General features: G+C 47.2%; 1 protein-coding gene across 1 annotated transcript in view; it reads left to right on the top strand.

Annotated features, from left to right (window-relative positions):
* Nucleotides 1–3,230: 3,230 nt before the first annotated feature.
* LOC139749104 (uncharacterized) overlaps nt 3,231–23,403 on the top strand; it is a 593,058-nt gene continuing 572,885 nt past the window's right edge. The window contains 1 exon segment of the mRNA XM_071662669.1: nt 3,231–3,546. The gene's annotated coding sequence lies outside the window, so the exon portion shown is untranslated.

The raw sequence follows: 23,403 nt of genomic DNA, 5'->3' as shown, positions 1-23,403 counted from the left end.
GAGCCAAATCATCAATGCTTAACCCCAGGAGGACTTCCTTACCATCTCCACATCTACAATGTTATGCTCAGCACAGGATCCCTTCTCAGAAGGTCCAAGGAAGACCAGAGTAACACCACCACCAAAACCAGAGGGTCCAAGGAAGCCAGAGTAATAACAACACCATCACCAGCAATGCCAGAAACATACCAGAAGACCTGCCGCTCTCATAACCCTCCTAGAACTCCCGGGGGAAATTTTTGCGGGAATCATAAACCTTGGTTTAAGCAAACACCTTGAAAACATTACACTCTATAACCCTAAACAATATGGCTTCCGGAGGGACAAACGCAACACCTGAGCCATCGCGATTTCGGCAGAAAAGACTACAATCACCAGAGGACAAGGAATAAACTGTACACTCATACAAAGAGACGTAGTGAAAGCCTTTGACAAAGTGTGGACGAACATTGTAATGGGCAAAATATTACAACTAAGCATACCAGGTATTATGGAAAGACTAGTGTGTCACTGGCTACACCAACGCACCGCAGAAATCGTCATCCATTCTGCGACGTCACCGACCTTCCCTCTGGCGCACGGGGTACCCCAGGGCAGCGTCTTATCACCATGACTATTCGTGACTTAGCTGACAGTCCCCCATCAGGTGGTGCCTTGAGCATGAACATCTCTACAGACGACACCGCAAATCCTGGTCTCGAACAACTCACTCTCGTAACACACTCTAGCACGCTCAGAGGCAACCAGACTAAACAAATTAGATAAGTAATAAAGGAAAAAAAAAAGATGAACTTCCTATAGGAAGAATCAAACCCAGCGAGATAATCCTAACAGGTAACAAGAGTGCATAAGAGCAGAGTTATCCTGGGTCACACACAAACATCATGGTGTATGATAGCATCGTGTCAACAAGAGACAGGCACGAGGAAAAGCGTCCACGACCCCTGTATAGATTCTGACACCTTTAAGAAAGTACACATTACACTTGGTCATTTCTATACCGAACCTAACCTACTCCCTTATACCATCGTTCCTCGTCTCCAACTCTCGTATGCTGAAGGTGCGGAAGATAGAACATTTGGCTCAACAACTCGTCACAACACAGTGGAAGAGCACAAACGACTAAAGATTAAACCAGCTGGTTCATACCTAAGACAAGCAGCCCCAGAAGGTGTGTCAGAGACATGAAGACAACGATGATACAAACTACAGACCAACCCGAGATGTGGACCACATGGAACACCCTTGGTTCCCTCACACCACTCACGGAGGCTCCACTCATCATCCATCCATGTACACAACAATGAACCATGTTGAGCTTGCTGAGGCAAATCCTCTTTCACACAGCAGAAAACCCAACATAAACCCGCACACATCCACGGTCTGCCCAAGGTATAAAAAAATATGGCACCAAAATCACATTTCCAGATAAACAGACACATACATCACATCACTTACACCTGTACACCTTTACACACTTCAGTCTGCTTTTCCATTTCAATTCATCCCTTCCACCTGTCCCCATTTCTTCTTAGCTGTGAGATGGTCAAGATGTACACCAGGTACAGTCGTCCTGGGCTGGACTGTGCCACAGGAGCCAGGTCTCCTCACCTGAGGAGTTGCATCAACCTTGCTGGTAAGGGTCCAGGGGAACACAACGAGAACGGCACCAGACCCGAGTGGAATGGACCACGAGGAATGGGAGGAAGGTCTCGACCTGCCCACTTAGCTAAGAAGAAGGATAAAAGGAGACTTGATAACTAAATACAGATTTCAAAATTGGTCTTAATGACGTTCACAAAGAATACTTCTTTGAAGTTAGATGATTTTTGACCAAAAAGATACTAGTGGAAGAGAAGCAGGAAAACTGTACGGAGGGACGTGAGGAAACTTTTCCCCAGCAACAGGGTTGCGAACACCTGCAGCGATCAAAGCAACCAGCTATGAAAAAACACAAAACGTATACGACGGAAATGCGAGATAAGAGGCAGCGCCCCACGGGCGTACAGTTCCGTTCCTCTATAAACAAACAGGTTGGTAGTAACACACTAGGTGACATCAAACTTAGGCAAGGGGAAGAAATCCAAGACATTTTCTTTTCACGGGTATAACCAAGCATCATGGACAGGGCGCTGGTACGAAGGACATGCAGGAATCAGTGACGCTGGCGATGTGTTACCCCAGCGGCATATTCCGAATGAGTCGTTCGTTTTTCCGAAAGTTGTCGTACGATGGTTGTTTCGCTTCTAAGTCCCCTCCTGACATACTAAACCTCAAACCAAATTATCAAAGTAGAGAACTAACTCTGGCGATGGTAGAAGAACAGAAAAGTCGAAATGAAACGACAAATAGAATATAGAGACACCTCAGCTTCCGTGGCGGGCAAGAGACACAGACTCAGCCAGACAGAAATACAAAACCAGTTGAAGATGGCTAGTCATAAACAGACACACGCATCTTAGAACCTACGATTAAGTTCTTGTAGCAGATAACCTTAATAACAAATCTTAATTGAGTTAATCTCAGCACGTAAATGAAGTGGACTGAAGCACCCAGCGATCTTATGCTGAAATTTCCTAGCTCACTCCAGAAGTCTCGCTGCTTGCGGTTAGATAATTACAATTTTCTTCCTGTCGTATACTCAAGCACCGCAACGCAATGAACAGCAGGAGTGGATGTGTTTGAATCGAATCTTCAACTTTGCTGACAGAAAGAGCCCTTAGCCATCCTCCGCCCTGCTACCTGGCTTAAACCTGAATAATTAATCAAGAACCGACAAACTGCAGTCATCCGATATTTGATCATCACTGTATGACAACATTGAGACTTCGTATGTAGCTTTGATTACCAGTTAATCTCGTTAAGGTAATCTGGCTAATCAAAATGATAATGGAGAGCCATGGATAACAGTAATGATCCGCTGCTGACGATGCTCTAGGCTTCATCAGCATCCACGGGAGAGAGAGATGTTGTTGGCCCCCTCCCATGGTGTGATCAATAGTGCCGCGCTGCCTCACGCACGATACGCCAGTACAAGCCAACGCTATGAAATAATAACATGATTTTCTTTAGCTCTCATGAAGTTCACGATCTCTTTACACATGATGTAAGTGAAATGCACAGTGAAAAACACTGGCGCTGCATAACGACTGGTGTTGGCTCTTGTTGGTTGTACGACAATGCATTTCAGGCGGGAAAGTGGATGGGGGAAGTCTGCGGGAATAAAATAATTTCTCACCCACACTCGAAGGAAACGCAGATCATGCACACATCCCACGGCACCGGCCGCTGTTAAGGGTCTCGAGTGTGTTTAAGATGGTAATGGTGAAACGGAAATGGATTACTTGACGGGGAGAGCATCATACAAAATGATATTTCAAACACGATGATGCCAATCGTTGTTGATCCCTCCATAGTGACAACTCGAAGGAACATTTAGGGACCTCCACGTTGTGGTCACAAGAAAGTGAAGTGAACGTTCATGATGATCAGGAAAGTGAGCTGTGATGTGATATTGTTTCCAGCGGACGTTGCCTTCAGTAACAGGTAAGTGTCAGTGGCACTGTCCAGCGGCAATGGTGTTTGCAACTCTCTACTTCGGCATCAGATCTGTGTTGATGCCGTATTCAACTCCCTCGGGGATGTAGACGTCTGGAATACGACTCCTCGTCTCCCCCTTCACTGAACCAACCCGTGAATCCTACGACAACGTATCACTTACCCACAATCATCTAACCTGTTACTTACCCATCAACATCAGTCTTTCCTACAATTATCTAACCTGTTACCTTACATCGTTATCTATGTTTCTGTCGTACGAGAGACCAACAATTACTTGTGAATAGTGAACCTTAATTGCCACGACTCAAAGCGATTAAGCTTTCCAACACGACGATGTAACCCTTGAGCACGGCGGTATAACCCTTAGTTATGACGACCTAGCCATTGAAACTAAGGGTCGGGTAAAAAGCAACGCCGTCATACCCAAGGGTAGTGTACCGTCGCGCTCAAGGGTTGTGTACCGTCGTGCTCAAGGTCCGTGTACCGACGTGCTCAAGGGGCGAGTACCATCGTGTTGCAGGGTCGTGTACCGTCGTGTTGCAGGGTCGTGTGCCGCCGTGCTGCAGGGTCGTGTACCGCCGTTTTGCAGGGTCGTGTACCGTCGTGTTGCAGGGGCGTGTACCGTCGTGTTGCAGGGTCGTGTACCGTCGTGTTGCAGGGTCGTGTACCGTCGTGGTGCAGGGTCGTGTACCGTCGTGTTGCAGGGTCGTGTACCGTCGTGTTGCAGGGTCGTGTACCGTCGTGTACCTGTGTGTCGTTCTGCCGGTCATGGTATATCGACAGTCCCTCCGGGATGCGCCAGGAGCAACTGGTCTCGCACAAAGAGCGAGGCTTGGGTCGGTCCAGGTGCCGTTGGCCTGGCCAAGACGAGACTGAGTGGGTGTGGTCGGCACTGTGGGGGGGGGGGGGGAGGAAGCCGTGGGTGAGCGAGAGAGGCTGTGAGAGGGCGTGGGAGGCTGTGGACGGACGTGGGTGGACGGAGATGAGCTTCGGCAGACGGTGGTGAGGTGTAGCAGAACGTGGCTGGGTCTGGGTGAGTGTGGCCCTCCACACACGTCTACCTGGGAGAGCTCTGGGAGTGTGGGTAACTGATGAGGTCGCTGTGGGAGGGAGCTGGCGAGGGTGGCGACCGGTCCACCACGAGCGTGTGGGTAATAGCTGTGGGTGAGAAGTGAGCGTGGCTGTGTGGGAGCATCGCTGGAGATTATATGTGTGAGTGTGTCTGGATGGTTGTGGGAGACTATGGGTGAGAGTAGTGTGTGTGTGTGTGTGTGTGTGTGTGTGTGTGTGTGTGTGTGTGTGTGTGTGTAGGAGTAATTGGCTGGATGGAAGAGAGGAATAGCGTGATTGGTTTTGGGGAAAGTATTGGTAAACTGGATTGGCTGTGAGGGTTTGGTGAGAATGATGAACTATGTTGGTGAACCTTAGGCCCCCCCCCCCATATACGTACAGACGAACAAGCAAACACACACAGACACAGACACACACACACACACACACACACACACACACACACACACACACACGGGCCCTCGTGGCCTGCCCGTGGTGAATCATGGGTTCGAATCATGGGGGCTGCAGTTGGCCTACACCCAACCTAGGTGTTTTTTCTTTCATTGGGGCTGGTCGATAAATGGATAGCTGGCTTAGGATGGGTGTGTGTGTGTGTGTGTGTGTGTGTGTGTGTGTGTGTGTGTGTGTGTGTGTGTGTGTGGTGTGTGTGTGTGTGTGTGTGTGTGTGTGTGTGTGTGTGTGTGGGTACACACACACAAGAATAAACACAGTACATAAGTATAAGACCAGGAGACGGGACAACACGAGCGTAAAATTCACACTCGCGCACGCACGCACGCACGCAAACACACACACACACACACACACACACACACACACACACACACACACACACACACACAAACATCAACATTAAAAACAGTTAAATACCAATACACAAAGTTTTCCACAATAAAGACACTGCATCGCCAAGACTTGTCGTACGGAAAGGAGGGTTCTTACTGAAAAGCTCTGAAATATCTAGGTAGAGCAGATATACACAGACTACTTACGGGGTTTAGACCCTTGTAAGGCATCGAGGTTCCGACGAGGTTCACCATATGTGCTGAGGAAGTGTACAGATACGCTTTGACAAGCCGCCTGAGATGTTCTAAATACAATGGAATACAGAGAGTAACAGACCATTGGGGTCTCTTCGAGGTTGTCTGTGACGGTGAAGATCTCAGAGACGCACAGATTAGCGGTGTACAGGAGGAAAGTAAAGTGCCAAGTTGGTGGATGAGGACAACTGTCGTACCCATCTCTTAAGAAAGAAAGAGCAGAACAAGTGGATGATTAGTTGTTTAAGAAAGGCTATCTAATAGAGAGATAGATTGAAGAGAGAGAGAGAGAGAGAGAGAGAGAGAGAGAGAGAGAGAGAGAGAGAGAGAGAGAGAGAGAGAGAGAGAGAGAGAGAGAGACAGGGGTTTGGAGAAAAGAGGCCATGCGTAACAAACACCAGACGCTTCCATGAGAGAGTGAGTTCTGTTCTAGACAAAAGAGAAAGTTGGGTGGATCGAAATGCCCGAGTGCATTCGACCCTATCGCATACGAAGTTGTTAAAGAAGCTGGATTATCATGCATGAACAGTTGTTAAGGAAGCTGGATTATCATGCATGAACAGTTGTTAAGGAAGCTGAATTATCAGACATGAATAAGGGGGAATAGCCCTTCATAGAAGGGAACAAAGCATGCTCGTCAAAGGAGCCTTCTCAGAATGGGTTGAAGTCTCCAATGGCACACTGCAGGGCTGTCCTGGGACCACTGCTCTTCTTGATCTATGTAAATTACTTCACAACAGCAATGGATTCATACCTAAATGTGTTTACGGATGATGCGAAGACCATGTGGGTAACAAAGTGTGGTGGAGATTGCATCAATTTACAAGGGGACCTAGACAAACTCCAAAGTTGGTCTGAGACATGGCTCTAGAAATTCAACTCAAGTGAAAGTAGAAAAAAAAAGGGACACAATGAAAGATGGACTTGATACGTATATCATCCAGTAGGAAATGACTAACAGGAATGCATTTATGAGAGCTGAGAGTCCATATTGTTACTAGCCTGTTGATAGAACTCCACCTCAGGGGAACTAGAGACAAACTGTACGCTGGCAAAGGTTAGGAGTACATTCATAAAGAAATATCAATCAGACTCTTCACACTGATCATTAAGTCAAATTTAGAATGACTTCTCAGGATTGGATACTAAGCTTAAAGAAGGATAAAGATCTGATAGAGAAAGTCCAGAGGAGATGAACAAAGATAGTCACAGAATTTAGAGATTTGAGTTACAGTGAGACGGTCGGATCCAAAAATCTGTCCACCACGGAAGAGAAAAGAGTTGGGGTATTCTAATCATAACCTTTCGGTGTTTAAATCAGTTTGATGATATTACTGGTGAAGATAACTTCAACAGATAGAGATGCAATAATGTGAAAATAAGCAAAAGATTTGTTAGAAAATATATAGTTCAAATGAAATAGACTACGAGATGAATTTATGAATACTGAAAGCATATGAATATTTAAAAAGCAAATTTGTAAATAAAAGTGTTCAAAAGACTGGGCTCTTCCCAGGTTCGTACATACATTCAAATACACACAGACAAACACACACCATACAAATATACGCACAAAAACACACATGAACATAAACATAACGCACATACAGAAGCACAGAAAGGCAATATAAGCTCAGACAAACGAGAAAATACAAGTACACGTACGCACACAAACACACACATGTACACAAACACACACAAAACACAACATACACATACGGGCACACACATATACACACAAACAACCGCATTTACGGAAACACACACACACACACACACACACACACACACACACACACACACACACACACACACACACACACACACATACTACATACGTACATACGAGCAAACGTATACACACAAGTCACTAAGCCAGCATGTGTTACTGGAGGCTCCACACCGGCCGAGCCCTGGTGACTGTAGATGACCACCTGCACGGATAACCGTCTTTAATGATGACCATCTGCACGGATAACCATGTCTTTAATGATGACCACCTGCACGGATAACCATGTCTTTAATGATGACCATCTGCACGGATAGCCATGTCTTTAATGATGACCACCTGCACGGATAACCATGTCTTTAATGATGACCACCTGCACGGATAACCATGTCTTTAATGTCACTTAATATACCACGATCTTCAACCCCCCCCCACCCCCGCTCTGGGCGCCGTGAGGTTATGACGAGGTAAACCCTCTGGTGATCAGGTTATAACGAGGTAAACTATAGTGATCAGGCTATGACGAGGTAAACCACTCTGGAGATCAGGTTATGACGAGGTAAACAACACTGATACTGAGGCTATGACGAGGTAAGCCACTCTGATACTGAGGCTATGACGAGGTAAACCACTCTAGAGAGCTCAAAGGGTATGGCAAGGTAAACCCCTCTGGTGTTGTGAGGTTATGACAGTTTAAATCCTTATGCCATATATGCAACTATGCTCGTCCATGAATCAAACAATCTATCGATTCAAAATGGTACGATTTTTATACCTTTATCTGAATACATCGAAAAGGGCCGATGAATCTAACCCACTATTTTGCGGATAGCCGATACGTTATCGGCAATAAATCTACGTATTACCGAGTGAGACAATGAATTCACAACCCAATAATCAGTCAACGTGTCTGCCATTTACTGTAGCTGTATCATCATTTTCGTGAGATTATCATTGTGAGGTAATACTATTATAATATACAGACTCGGTATTGTTGCTCCTCTTCCCTACACGTAACATTCTTAAAGTCATGTCCAACTGCATATACTTCACCAAAGGCGACACGGCGTTCGGTTTTTGCTCGACAAATACAGCAAACAGACTGAAACTGTTGGGTTCAGTCTTCATTTACCACAACATACATAACCTAACCTTATCATCCTGCATGCTACCTACTTAGGTTCGGCCAACGATGCGTTATGCTTTTGTCTTCAAGGTAAATTGCCAGTCTGGCAACAGTTGACGCTCAAGCCACAGTAATACCTGAACAGAACGCGTCCGATATTCTTAATTGATAATCGCATTATCAGAACCCAACACAGTTTCTGTTTTCGTGCTGTATTTGTAGGAGCGTATATATATATATATATATATATATATATATATATATATATATATATATATATATATATATATATATATATATATATATACTTCACCACAGCTAGGACACGCCTTGCATGGGATTGAGTAAAAGTGATAAATATAGACAATTACATCACCAGCAACTGGCCAAGTCAACCAATCAGGAGGAAGCACTCCAAGCTCCTGAGACCCCTGGGAGCCAACCAATGCGGAGCAAGCACTCAAGGCGCCCGAGACCAGCAGAACCAACCAATGAGGAACAAGTGCTTTCTAGGCTTCAGAGACCAGGGAGCCGGTAGCCAATGAGGACAGAGTAGTCTATCCTCCCGAGACCCACCAGCGACACAGGATGACTCGGGCCACCACACGCCACAAGGCCTTCACGCTACGAAGGAAACGCGACCATAAATTCGTTGGGTTACGATGTTCCTCAACCGTGTGAGGCTGAGCAGTACGACCCTTGAGAACGACGACACGACCTCTCTGAGGGTTAGGTCAAGAGGGTGTGCGCCATCCGTGCCAAATGGTCGTCGCGTCGTGCTCAAGGGCTAAAGGAAGAGGGATTCCGGGTATGAACCTCCCAATGGCAACGCGATCAACAACCAGACTTCACATACACCCCTGCGTCGTGCGATCAACGCGCGTGAGGGCTGTGCACAAGTTCCTCTCACAGACTCATCACGGGTACGGCAGTCTGACTCACAGACTCATCACGGGTACTGCAGCCTGACTCACAGACTCATCACGGGTACTGCAGTTCGACTCACAGACTCATCACGGGTACTGCAGTCTGACTCACAGACTCATCACGGGTGCTGCAGTCGGACTCACAGACTCATCACGGGTACTGCAGTCTGACTCACAGACTCATCACGGGTACGGCAGTCTGACTCACAGACTCATCACGGGTACTGCAGTCTGACTCACAGACTCATCACGGGCACTGCAGCCTGACTCACAGACTCATCACGGGTACTGCAGTCTGACTCAGACTCATCACGGGTACTGCAGCCTGACTCACAGACTCATCACGGGTACTGCAGTCTGACTCACAGACTCATCACGGGTACTGCAGCCTGACTCACAGACTCATCACGGGTACTGCAGTCTGACTCAGACTCATCACAGGTACTGCAGTCCGACTCACAGACTCATCACGGGTACTGCAGTCTGACTCACTCATCACGGGTACTGCAGTCTGACTCACAGACTCACCACGGGTACTGCAGTCTGACTCACAGACTCATCACGGGTACTGCAGTCTGACTCACAGACTCATCACGGGTACTGCAGCCTGACTCACTCATCACGGGTACTGCAGTCTGACTCACAGACTCATCACGGGTACTGCAGTCTGACTCACTCATCACGGGTACTGCAGTCTGACTCACAGACTCATCACGGGTACTGCAGTCTGACTCACAGACTCATCATGGGTACTGCAGTCTGACTCACAGACTCATCACGGGTACTGCAGTCTGACTCACAGACTCATCAAGGGCACTGCAGTCTGACTCACAGACTCATCACGGGTACTGCAGTCTGACTCACAGACTCATCACGGGTACTACAGTCTGACTCACAGACTCATCACGGGTACTGCAGTCTGACTCACAGACTCATCACGGGTACTGCAGTCTGACTCACAGACTCATCACGGGTACTGCAGTCTGACTCACAGACTCATCACGGGTGCTGCAGTCTGACTCAGACTCATCACGGGTACTACAGTCTGACTCACAGACTCATCACGGGTACTACAGTCTGACTCACAGACTCATCACGGGTACTGCAGTCTGACTCACAGACTCATCACGGGTACTACAGTCTGACTCAGACTCATCACGGGTACTGCAGTCTGACTCACAGACTCATCACGGGTACTGCAGTCTGACTCACAGACTCATCACGGGTGCTGCAGTCTGACTCACAGACTCATCACGGGTACTGCAGTCTGACTCACAGACTCATCACGGGTACTGCAGTCTGACTCACAGACTTATCACGGGTGCTGCAGTCTGACTCACAGACTCATCACGGGCACTGCAGTCTGACTCACAGACTCATCACGGGTACTGCAGTCTGACTCACAGACTCATCACGGGTACTGCAGTCTGACTCACAAACTCATCAAGGGCACTGCAGTCTGACTCACAGACTCATCACGGGTACTGCAGTCTGACTCACAGACTCATCACGGGTACTACAGTCTGACTCACAGACTCATCACGGGTACTGCAGTCTGACTCAGACTCATCACGGGTACTGCAGTCTGACTCAGACTCATCACGGGTACTGCAGTCTGACTCACAGACTCATCACGGGTACTGCAGTCTGACTCACAGACTCATCACGGGTGCTGCAGTCTGACTCAGACTCATCACGGGTACTGCAGTCTGACTCACAGACTCATCACGGGTACTGCAGTCTGACTCACAGACTCATCACGGGTACTGCAGTCTGACTCACAGACTCATCACGGGTACTGCAGTCTGACTCACAGACTCATCACGGGTACTACAGTCTGACTCACAGACTCATCACGGGTACTACAGTCTGACTCACAGACTCATCACGGGTACTGCAGTCTGACTCACAGACTCATCACGGGTACTGCAGTCTGACTCACAGACTCATCACGGGTACTGCAGTCTGACTCACAGACTCATCACGGGTACTACAGTCTGACTCACAGACTCATCACGGGTACTGCAGTCTGACTCACAGACTCATCACGGGTACTGCAGTCTGACTCACAGACTCATCACGGGTACTGCAGTCTGACTCACAGACTCATCACGGGTACTGCAGTCTGACTCACAAACTCATCAAGGGCACTGCAGTCTGACTCACAGACTCATCACGGGTACTGCAGTCTGACTCACAGACTCATCACGGGTACTACAGTCTGACTCACAGACTCATCACGGGTACTGCAGTCTGACTCACAGACTCATCACGGGTACTGCAGTCTGACTCACAGACTCATCACGGGTACTGCAGTCTGACTCACAGACTCATCACTGGTGCTGCAGTCTGACTCAGACTCATCACGGGTACTGCAGTCTGACTCACAGACTCATCACGGGTACTACAGTCTGACTCACAGACTCATCACGGGTACTGCAGTCTGACTCACAGACTCATCACGGGTACTGCAGTCTGACTCACAGACTCATCACGGGTGCTGCAGTCTGACTCACAGACTCATCACGGGTACTACAGTCTGACTCACAAACTCATCACGGGTACTGCAGTCTGACTCACAGACTCATCACGGGTGCTGCAGTCTGACTCACAGACTCATCACGGGTACTGCAGTCTGACTCACAGACTCATCACGGGTGCTGCAGTCTGACTCACAGACTCATCACGGGTACTACAGTCTGACTCACAGACTCATCACGGGTACTGCAGTCTGACTCACAGACTCATCACGGGTACTGCAGTCTGACTCACAGACTCATCACGGGTACTGCAGTCTGACTCACAGACTCATCACGGGTGCTGCAGTCTGACTCACAGACTCATCACGGGTGCTGCAGTCTGACTCACAGACTCATCACGGGTACTACAGTCTGACTCACAGACTCATCACGGGTACTGCAGTCTGACTCATAGACTCATCACGGGCACTGCAGTCTGACTCACTCATCACGGGTACTGCAGTCTGACTCACAGACTCATCACGGGTACTGCAGTCTGACTCACAGACTCATCACGGGTACTGCAGTCCGACTCACAGACTCATCACGGGTACTGCAGTCTGACTCACAGACTCATCACGGGTACTGCAGTCTGACTCACAGACTCATCACGGGTACTGCAGTCTGACTCACAGACTCATCACGGGTACTGCAGTCTGACTCACAGACTCATCACGGGTACTGCAGCCTGACTCACAGACTCATCACGGGTACTGCAGTCTGACTCACAGACTCATCACGGGTACTGCAGCCTGACTCACAGACTCATCACGGGCACTGCAGTCTGACTCACAGACTCATCACGGGTACTGCAGTCTGACTCACAGACTCATCACGGGTACTGCAGCCTGACTCACAGACTCATCACGGGTACTGCAGTCTGACTCACAGACTCATCACGGGTACTGCAGCCTGACTCACAGACTCATCACGGGTACTGCAGTCTGACTCACAGACTCATCACGGGTACTGCAGTCTGACTCACAGACTCATCACGGGTACTGCAGCCTGACTCACAGACTCATCACGGGTACTGCAGCCTGACTCACAGACTCATCACGGGTACTGCAGCCTGACTCACAGACTCATCACGGGTACTGCAGCCTGACTCACAGACTCATCACGGGTACTGCAGCACGTCGACCTTGGCACAAAAATTACCGTCCCGACAGCAGCCGAGGCGATGGCCGAGATGAAGACAGATCCCGTCAAGAGCCATTGGTCCAGGCGCCCACGGTCAGGGTCTGTGTCTACCACGGCTGGCGATGGTGGCAGATGTGTCTCAAGCAATACGTGAACTTAGGCGGGGGAAACATGACAATGCTTCGGCCATGACCCTCATGGTCATAGTGGCAGGTGGTGCTACCCTGATCTTCACTACGGGGTGGACGGGGCCACAGCTGTCTCACACACACACTCGTCACACTGATGTGAACAGGGCCACAACTCGGCACACACACACACACACACACACACACACACACACGCTCGTCATACTGATGTGAACAGGGCCACAACTCGCGCGCGCGCGAGCACACACACACACACACACACACACACACACACACACACACACACACACAGACACATAAACTCGTCATACTGATGTGAACAGAGCCACAACTCGCACACACACACACACACACACACACACACACACACACACACACACACACACACTCGTCACACTGATGTGAACTGGGCTACAACTGTCGCACACACACTTGTCACACTGATGTGAACATGACCACAACTGTCGCACACACTCTCGTTGTCACCCTGATCATCACCACAGGGTGAGCAGGGCCACAACTGTCGCACACACACTGCCTTTGTGGCCCCAAACTCGCAGCCATAGACCACGAGAGCTTCAGTACATGCGAGTAATACGTTTTCCGATAATGACTGCAAAGTACAAATAATTCTTAATGGATAAAATATGTTATGCCAGCCACTCTAATAGCCATGAAGTTGGCTAATAGTTAATGACTGTTGGCACTCTATGACTGGGCAGTTAATGATACAGTAATGGCTCTGGTAATTATAGGATTATTTGGGGCTTTACTCTCAAAAGAAAAACAACTAACTGGTAACCGTTGTCGGAGTGGGGAAAGGGGGGGGGGGGGGGGAAGGGGGAGAGTGATGGGCAACTGATTACAAATATCAGTCACGAATCAAATATACATACACTCGGAATGATCACACAGAAGCGATATAGCCTGAGGGAGGTTCCATCCTGCTAGCAACCATGGAAGAGATTAACTCTTCATAAAGTATTGGGCTGTAACCAAACAGTCATTATTGAGGGATAAATTCTGACTTAACGTACCGTTGCTGTCTGAATGTTTTGACCTCGTGCCTGCCGTATCGTCAGGGACTGCATGACCTCATGGGGTCAACCCAGGCTCATGATTAACCTTTGGAGCATGACGGTGTGACCTGTGGGGTATGATGGCTCGGACATTCTATTTTTTTTTTCAACTTGACCCTTAGCGCCATCAGCACCTACTGAAGGGTCCTACCGTTGTGCTCAAGGGTCCTACCGTCGTGCTCAAGGGTCCTACCGTAATGCTCAAGGGTCTCGTCGTGTTCAAGGGTCCTACCGTCATGCTCAAGGGTCCTACCGTCGTGTTGAAGCATCCTACCGTGATGCTCGAGGGTCTCGTCGTGCTCAAGGGTCCTACCGTCGTGTTGAAGCGTCCTACCGTCGTGCTCAAGGGTCTCGTCGTCGTCGTCGTGTCGTGTTCAAGGGCTGGAGCGGACGGAAGCTCAAGTGTTGGCTACCGAGCCCAACAAAAAAGCGAGGAACTCCCTAACAACAAACTCGGCAAGAACCTCGTCTTATCCTTCTGCGTTAACGCTGACGGGGCAGACCACACCATCCTCCCTCCCTCCTCACCTTCCCCTGCTCCCCGAGATGTGGGATACGTACACCCGATCGATACCGATGATCACATCTTACTCCTCAGTCATCTGAACTTCATCATGAGGTGAATCATGCACAACAAGTCATCAATTTCCAAGATTGATCCAGATTAATCCGCATCACATCATAATCTTTTTATTTTTTTTACCAATAATCAGGAGGAACCATGATTTTTCCCAAGTATACAAAGCAGATCAATACTGCAAGTCTATGAACGAATGGATGACTCCGGAAAGCCACAGCTGACAGAAACTCAAAGCGCTTATGATTCCCCTGGACCAGTTTCTACGAGAGAGTCCTGGTGTTACCTAGGCCTTTCTAAAGGCTCCTACAGCCTAAAGCTGCACTCCTTACAGCAGCAGGGAAATGCAGAATCCTTTGGAGTTGCAGTTCTTTAGCGAGACGACTCCCAGCGATACGGCCTCGCTTACAGTGACTTTTCACTTGCGTTGTAACCTCTTGCAAGACTCATGAGCCTACCATTCAAAATCGGGTCTCTACCATGGCTTGCACAGCGCTCGCTGAAGCTGTCAACAGAATGGTACTTAATTCAGGCACACAGTGTACTCAACTCCTTGAATACGACGGTTTAACTCCCTGCGTACGAGTATTTGATGCCTGAATTGGGACGACTTAACCCCTTAGGTACGACGACTGAACCCTTTAGGTACGACGACTGAACCCTTTAGGTACGACGACTGAACCCTTTAGGTACGACGACTGAACCTTTTAGGTACAAAAATTAATCATTTCAGCACGACCACTTAAGCTATTGGTTACGATGACTTAATGAGGCACCTAAACTGAGTTCTTCCATTACGATGTCAACCCAACTATGATCACTACAAGATCCCCCTTCATTCTTTTCTCTGAGAGTTGCGAAGCTGGGTGTTGTAAACCTACAGAATACGTAATTATCTGACTAAACGACAAAAACTTTAATGGCACGGAAACCACAGATGAACTGAAAAACCGTGAGGAAACGCTTCCCGTGTGATGGTCGTGTCATTGATGATACACGAAAGCGTATCCCAAGATACACCCAAGAAGCGCAAAAACCCTTGCCCACCCTCATATATTTTCATAAGCGATACACAGATAAGGTTTATTGTGGGTACAAACATAGGATGCTCTCAGGATGAAATCATTGTACATCTGGTCGCTAAGACTAGTGCGCTTAACGGTAGGAGCACCAGCAACCCGCTTCAGTGTGCCTCAGGCTATCTTTAGGAAAGGGTATTCTTTCTTCATTCCTCTTGGTTGCCACTTTATCTTATCAATTTCACTTCTGGGCACTGTATTTTTTTCCACCTGTGCTCGAGTTGTTTGACTCCTACCTTTCTAAAGAGGAGTGAGCCCGAATTCTTGCCTGGATGCAAGGAAATGTGTACACGTGACATTTCTAGGTGAACCAGGTGCTCAGAACGCACGATCAGACCCCTGCTCGCCATGGTTCGCGGCCTTCCTGACAACGTCACCTTACTATCAAAACCTATCCTTGGTCGCTCAAGGCAAATGTCTAAACCTACAGATAAGCTTTCTAAGACGAGGAGCATTAAAGAAAACCCGCATTTCTGCCACCGAGCTCAAGCAAAGCCTTCCAAAACCTCTAGAAAACGTCTCTCCAAGAATCAAGCATTCAGCATCTCCTGCAAAAGAACCTTCACATTCCCTTCCGCAAGCCCGCTGCCAAACCTCTGCTTGCGAGGGAAATGAAACGCAAACCACTAGCGCTTGCAAAGAAATAAAAGGACTGGCGTAAGCAACAGTAGAGTAAGGCAAGGGAGGGTGAGGAGGCCCGAGGTTGCCAGCCGGTATGACTCGTTTCACACTGAAGACGGTGAAACACCCAGATAGTGTGATGATCTGGGGCTGCTTTAGTGTTGCATTGGGTAGAGGAGGGTTGTACTTCTTTTCTAAAAACACAATAATGAACAGAGAGGAATATATTACGTACATCTGCTTCCCTTTCAAGAGGTTCGCGGGTGCGATCGCTTTATGCAGGATAATGCCCCCTGCCATAAGGCTATAAAGGTGACAAATTGGTGATGACAAAAATAATATTCAACCGCTGTAGTCGCCTGGGAACTCCCCATACTTTAACCCAATTGAAAAGTAGAACCAGATGAAAAGCAGGCTTCCGTCCAGCAACAGTTCATCATTGCCTTACCTTACTCAGGAGAACAAGACCCAATGGACCCAAAACATGGACCTAGAGTACTTCAAAAACCTTGCCAATTCCATGCCCAGGCGTCTGCAGGCGGTCATGAAGGCCAAAAGTAGACATTAAAAAAGTACTCATCTGCAAGAGGGACATTTCGTTTTTGTTTAATTTCTGTGGCATTGTGAGGGGAGACGGAGGGTTGTGGTGGACAAGGATTTTTGCCCACACGGTAGATACATGAGTTCGCCCACTAATACATAATCCCCCCAGATTTAGCGGATGTCACTCACTCCGTACCACCGCATGAGAAAATTGAAACATATCCCTTGAAGCATAACTTGGGCGCAAGGCTACTTCCATACCACCACTCGAAGGACAGAATGATCGTTCACAAGAACACTCCCTCACGCTGATGGTGACAGCGGACCAATCAAAACGGGATCACGCTGAGTCAGCGCCTTGAACACGATCCTACGACCTTTTTGTACTTGAACACGATCCTACGACCTTTTGTACTTCAACAGTTACGACTTGTGTGTATGACGGCCTGGCCTTCGACCTTATTCCCCCCCCCCCTTTAGAGGTCAGGTCAAAGCCTAGGCTATCATGCCCATGGGTGGTCAAAGGTCGTGCCATCGTGCTCAAGGGTCGTGCCGTCGGGCTCAAAGGTCGTGCCGTCGTGCTCAAGGGTCGTGCCGTCGGACTCAAGGGTCGTGTCGTTGTGCTCAAGGGTCGTGCCGTCGTGCTCAAGGGTCGTGCCGTCGTTCTCAAGGATCGTGCCGTCGTGCTCAAGGGGCGTAACGTCGTGCTCAAGGGTCGAACCATCGTATTCAGGGGTCGCACCGTCGTGCTCGAGGGTCGTACCGTTGTGCTCAAGTGGGTTAGAAAAAAAGAAATGACCAAAGAGAGAAGAAAAAGAATCCTTAAAGGAGAAACCAGCAAATATTATTCGTCAATCTTTCGCATCGCATAATGTTCACTTTACGAAACTGCCATGACATGGCGAGCTTATTAATTCCTTTAGTTCTTATGGGTATTTTGTTTTCTTTATCTGAATCTTTTTTCTTTTATTAGGTCCAGGAAGCTGGAGACGACGTGACGACTAACATTCTCGTATTTTGCTTGTAAGGAAGGGCTTCATGCTTGGAGGGAGGGGCTTCATGCTTGGAGGGAGGGGCTTCATGCTTGGAGGGAGGGGCTTCATGCTTGGAGGGAGGGGCTTCATGCTTGGAGGGAGGGGCTTCATGCTTGGAGGGAGGGGCTTCATGCTTGGAGGGAGGGGCTTCATACATGGAGGGAGGGGTTTCATGCTTGGAGGGAGGGGCTTCATGCTTGGAGGGAGGGGCTTCATGCTTGGAGGGAGGGGCTTCATGCTTGGAGGGAGGGGCTTCATGCTTGGAGGGAGGGGCTTCATGCTTGGAGGGAGGGGCTTCATACATGGAGGGAGGGGCTTCATGCTTGGAGGGAGGGGCTTCATGCTTGGAGGGAGGGGCTTCATGCTTGGAGGGAGGGGCTTCATGCTTGGAGGGAGGGGCTTCATACATGGAGGGAGGGGCTTCATGCTTAGAGGGAGGGGCTTCATGCTTGGAGGGAGGGGCTTCATGCATGGAGGGAGGGGCTTCATGCTTGGAGGGAGGGGCTTCATGGTTGGAGGCAGGGGCTTCATGCTTGGAGGGAGGGGCTTCATGGTTGGAGGCAGGGGCTTCATGCTTGGAGGGAGGGGCTTCATACGTGGAGGGAGGGGCTTCATGCTTGGAGGGAGGGGCTTCATGCTTGGAGGGAGGGGCTTCATGCTTGGAGGGAGGGGCTTCATGCTTGGAGGGAGGGGCTTCATGCTTGGAGGGAGGGGCTTCATGCTTGGAGGGAGGGGCTTCATACATGGAGGGAGGGGCTTCATGCTTAGAGGGAGGGGGCTTCATGCTTGGAGGGAGGGGCTTCATGCATGGAGGGAGGGGCTTCATAAGGAGGGGAAGAGTCTTGGGGAAGATTAGAGTTCTTGGGCCCGAGTGCTGACTACACAGACGGGTTACAGTGATGATTCTGGAATATTTCTTTTTCTTCCTAGAAGGCTTCCTTGGGGATGCCGGAAGCAAGAAAATGCCGATATATATATATATATATATATATATATATATATATATATATATATATATATATATATATATATATATATATATATATATATACAGAGAGAGAGAGAGAGAGAGAGAGAGAGAGAGAGAGAGAGAGAGAGAGAGAGAGAGAGAGAGAGAGAGAGAGAGAGAGAGAGTAGGGTGGGATTAATTCCTCCAACTCAACTCGGGTATTCCACATTCAAGCCATCTTATTTCTTCCTTTCTCCTTTTCCCCTCAAGTTTGACCGAGGACAGTGCAACATGTCACCAGCGTGGTCAGTCAGCCTACAATGACTCACTGCAACGCTGCTGCAAAATGTGCAACAGTTCAGTATCAAATGTTGCCTTGCACCCCATTAGTTCGGCTTTTATTTTCTATGAACATGAATGGAACAAAACGATGGATGTAATTCACCCGAGCACATTGTTATGAATGATCTACGATAAAATTTGCTATACGTGGGTTAATTACACACACACACACACACACACAAATACACACACACACACACACACACACACACACACACACACACACACACTTACACACACACACACCTCCTTGTATTTTAACTTTTTATAAGGGGAAACAGAAAAAAGGAGTCATGCGGGGAGTGCCCATCCTCCTCGAAGTATCAGATTGGGGTATCTAAATGTGTGCGGATGTAACCATGAAGAGAAAAAAAGAGAGATAGGTAGGAAGTTTGAGGAAAAGAACCTGGATGTTCTGGCTCTGAGTGAAACAAAGCTCAAGGTTAAAGGGGAAGAGTGGTTTGGGAATGTCTTGAGAGTAAAGTCAGGGGTTAGTGAGAGGACAAGAGCAAAGGAAGGAGTAGAACTACTCCTGAAACAGGAGTTGTGGGAGTGTGCAAGAAAGTAAACTCTGAAATGATATGAATAAAACTGAAAGTGATTGGAGAGAGATGGGCGATTATTGGTGCCTATGCACCGGGTCATGAAAAGAAAGATCATGAGAGGCAAGTGTTTTGGGAGCAGCTGAGTGAGTGTGTTAGTAGTTTTGATGCATGAGACCGGGTTATAGTGATGGATGATTTGAATGCAAAGGTGAGTAATGTGACAGATGAGGGAATAATTGGTATACATGGGGTGTTCAGTGTTGTAAATGGAAATGGCGAATACCTTGTAGATTTGTGTGCTGAAAAAAGGACTGGTGATTGGAACTACCTGATTTAAAAAGAGAGACATACATAAGTGTACGAATGTAAGAAGGAGAGATGGCCAGAGAGCGTTACTGGACTACGTGTTAATTGACAGGAGCGTGAAAGAAAGACTTTTGGATGTTAATGTGCTGAGAGGGGCAACTGGAGGGATGGTTGATCATTATCTTATGAAGGCGAAGGTGAAGATATGTAGAGGTTTTCAGAAAAGAAGAGAGAATGTTGGGGTGAAGAGAGTGGTGATGGTGAAAGTAAGTGAGCTTGGAAAGGAGACTTCTGTGAGGAAGTACCACGTCAGAATGGAAAATGTGAGAGCAAATGACGTAAGGGGAATGGGGGAGGAATGGGATGTTTTAGGGAAGCAGTGATGGTTTCCGCAAAAGATGCCTGTGGCATGAGAAAGGTGGGAGGTGAGCAGATTGGAAAGGGTAGTGAGTGGTGGGATGAAGTAGTAAGATTGTTAGTGAAAGAGAAGAGATAGGCATTTAGACGATTTTTGCAGGAGAAATAGAGCAAATGACTGGGAGATGTACAAAAGAAAGAGGCATGAGATCAAGAGAAAAGTGCAAGAGGTGAAAAAGAGAGCAAATGAGAGTTGCGGTGAGAGAGTATCATTTAATTTCAGGGAGAACAAAAAGATGTTATGGAAGGAAGAAAATAAAGTGCATAAGACAAGAGAACAAATGGGAACATCGGTGAAGGGGGCAAATGGGGAGGTAATAACAAGTAGTGGTGAAGTGAGAGGGAGATGGAGTGAGTAATTTGAAGGTTTGTTGAATGTATTTGGTGATAGAGTAGCAGATAGAGGGTGTTTTGGTCAAGGTGGTGAGTGAAGTAAGAGGGTCAGGGAGAATGATTTGCTAAACAGAGAAGAGGTAGTGAAAGCTTTGCGGAATACAAGAGCCGGCAAGGCGGCGGGTTTGGATGGTATTACAGAGGGATTTATGAAAAAAGAGGGTGACAGTATTGATGACTGGTTGGTAAGGATATTCAAAATATGTAAGGTTCATGATGAAGTGACTGAGGATTCTCGGAATGCATGCATTGTGCCTTTGTACAAAGGCAAAGGGGATAAAGGTGAGTGTTCAAATTACAGAGGTGTAAGTTTGTTTAGTATTCCTGGGAAATCATGTGGGAGGATATTGATTGAGAGGGTGAAGGCATGTACAGAGCATCAGATTGGGGAAGAGCAGTGTGGTTTCAGAAGTGGTAGAGGATGTGTGGATCAGGTGTTTGCTTTGAACAATGTATGTGAGAAATACTTAGAAAAGCAAATGGATTTGTATGTAGCATTTATGGATCTAGAGAAGGCATATGATAGAGTTGATAACCAATAACCTTGCTCTTATTCACATTTACTCTCAGCTTTCTTCTTTCACACACTTTCAAGACCTTAGTCACCAGCTTCTGCAGTTTCTCACCCGAATCAGCCACCAGCGTGCATCATCAGCGAATAACTGACTCACTTCCCAAGCCCTCTCATCTACAACAGACTGCATACTTGCCCCTCTTTCCAAAACTCTTGCATTCACCTCCCTAACAACCCCATCCATAAACAAGTCAAACAACCATGGAGACATCGCGCACCCCTGCCGCAAACCGACATTCACTGGGAACTAATCACTTTCCTCTCTTCCTACTCGCACACATGCCTTACATCCTGGATAAAAACCTTTCACTGCTTCCAGCAACTTGCCTCCCACACCATATACTCTTAATACCTTCCACAGAGTATCTAAATCAACTCTATCATATGCCTTCTCCAGATCCATAAATGCTACATACAAATCCATTTGTTTCTCTAAGTATTTCTCACATACATTCTTCAAAGCAAACACCTGATCCACACATCCTCTACCACTTCTGAAACCACACTGCTCTTCCCCAATCTGATGCTCTGCACATGCCTTCACCCTCTCAATAAATTCCCTCCCATATAATTTCCCAGGAATACTCAACACACTCATACCTCTGTGATTTGAACACTCACTTTTATCCCCTTTGCCTTTGTACAAAGGCACTATGCATACATTCCGCCAATCCTCAGTCACTTCACCATGAGCCATACATACACTGAATATCCTCACCAACCAGTCAACAACTCAATCACCCCCTTTTTTGATAAATTCCACTGCAACACCATCTAAACCCGCCGCCTTGCCGGCTTTCATCTTCCGCAAAGCTTTCACTATTTCTTCTCTATTTCCCAAACCATTCTACCTGACCCTCTCACTTCGCACACCACCCGGACCAAAACACCCCATATCTGCTACTCTATCATCCAAAATATTCAACAAACCTTCAAAATACTCATTCCATCTCCTCACATCACCACTACTTGTTATTCCCTCTCTATTAGCCCCCTTCACCGATATACATATATATATACATACATATATATATATATATATATATATATATATATATATATATATATATATATATATATACATATATATATATATATATATATATATATATATATATATATATATACATATATATATATATATATATACGAATGAAGTGTATATGAACGCGCACTTTCATAGAACATACAAACCTCCAACAGCCAGGATCGAACCTGGGACCCCTTGTGCCAGAGGCAGGCATGCTAAGCGCTAGGCTAAGGGACTGTATAATAGGAAACAACTATTCGAAATACTAAGTACTCGAATACCCTTCGTCTCACAATGGTGAGCAACGGGGGTCTATCGGTTGTTGGAGGTTTGTATGTTCTATGAAGGTGCGCGTTCATATATATATGATATATATATATGATATATATATATATATATATATATATATATATATATATATATATATATATATATATATATATATATATATATATATGATATATATATATATATATATATATATATATATATATATATATATATATATATATATATATATGAGAGAGAGAGAGAGAGAGAGGGAGAGAGAGAGAGAGAGAGAGAGAGAGAGAGAGAGAGAGAGAGAGAGAGAGAGAGAGAGAGAGAGAATGTTCCTGGACCGCGCCTCCTTGAGGTTACACTTTTGG

The sequence above is a fragment of the Panulirus ornatus genome, chromosome 1 (assembly GCF_036320965.1).
Source record: "Panulirus ornatus isolate Po-2019 chromosome 1, ASM3632096v1, whole genome shotgun sequence".
In the NCBI taxonomy this organism is placed as follows: domain Eukaryota; kingdom Metazoa; phylum Arthropoda; class Malacostraca; order Decapoda; family Palinuridae; genus Panulirus; species Panulirus ornatus.
This window is presented reverse-complemented; position numbering and strand designations above follow the sequence as displayed.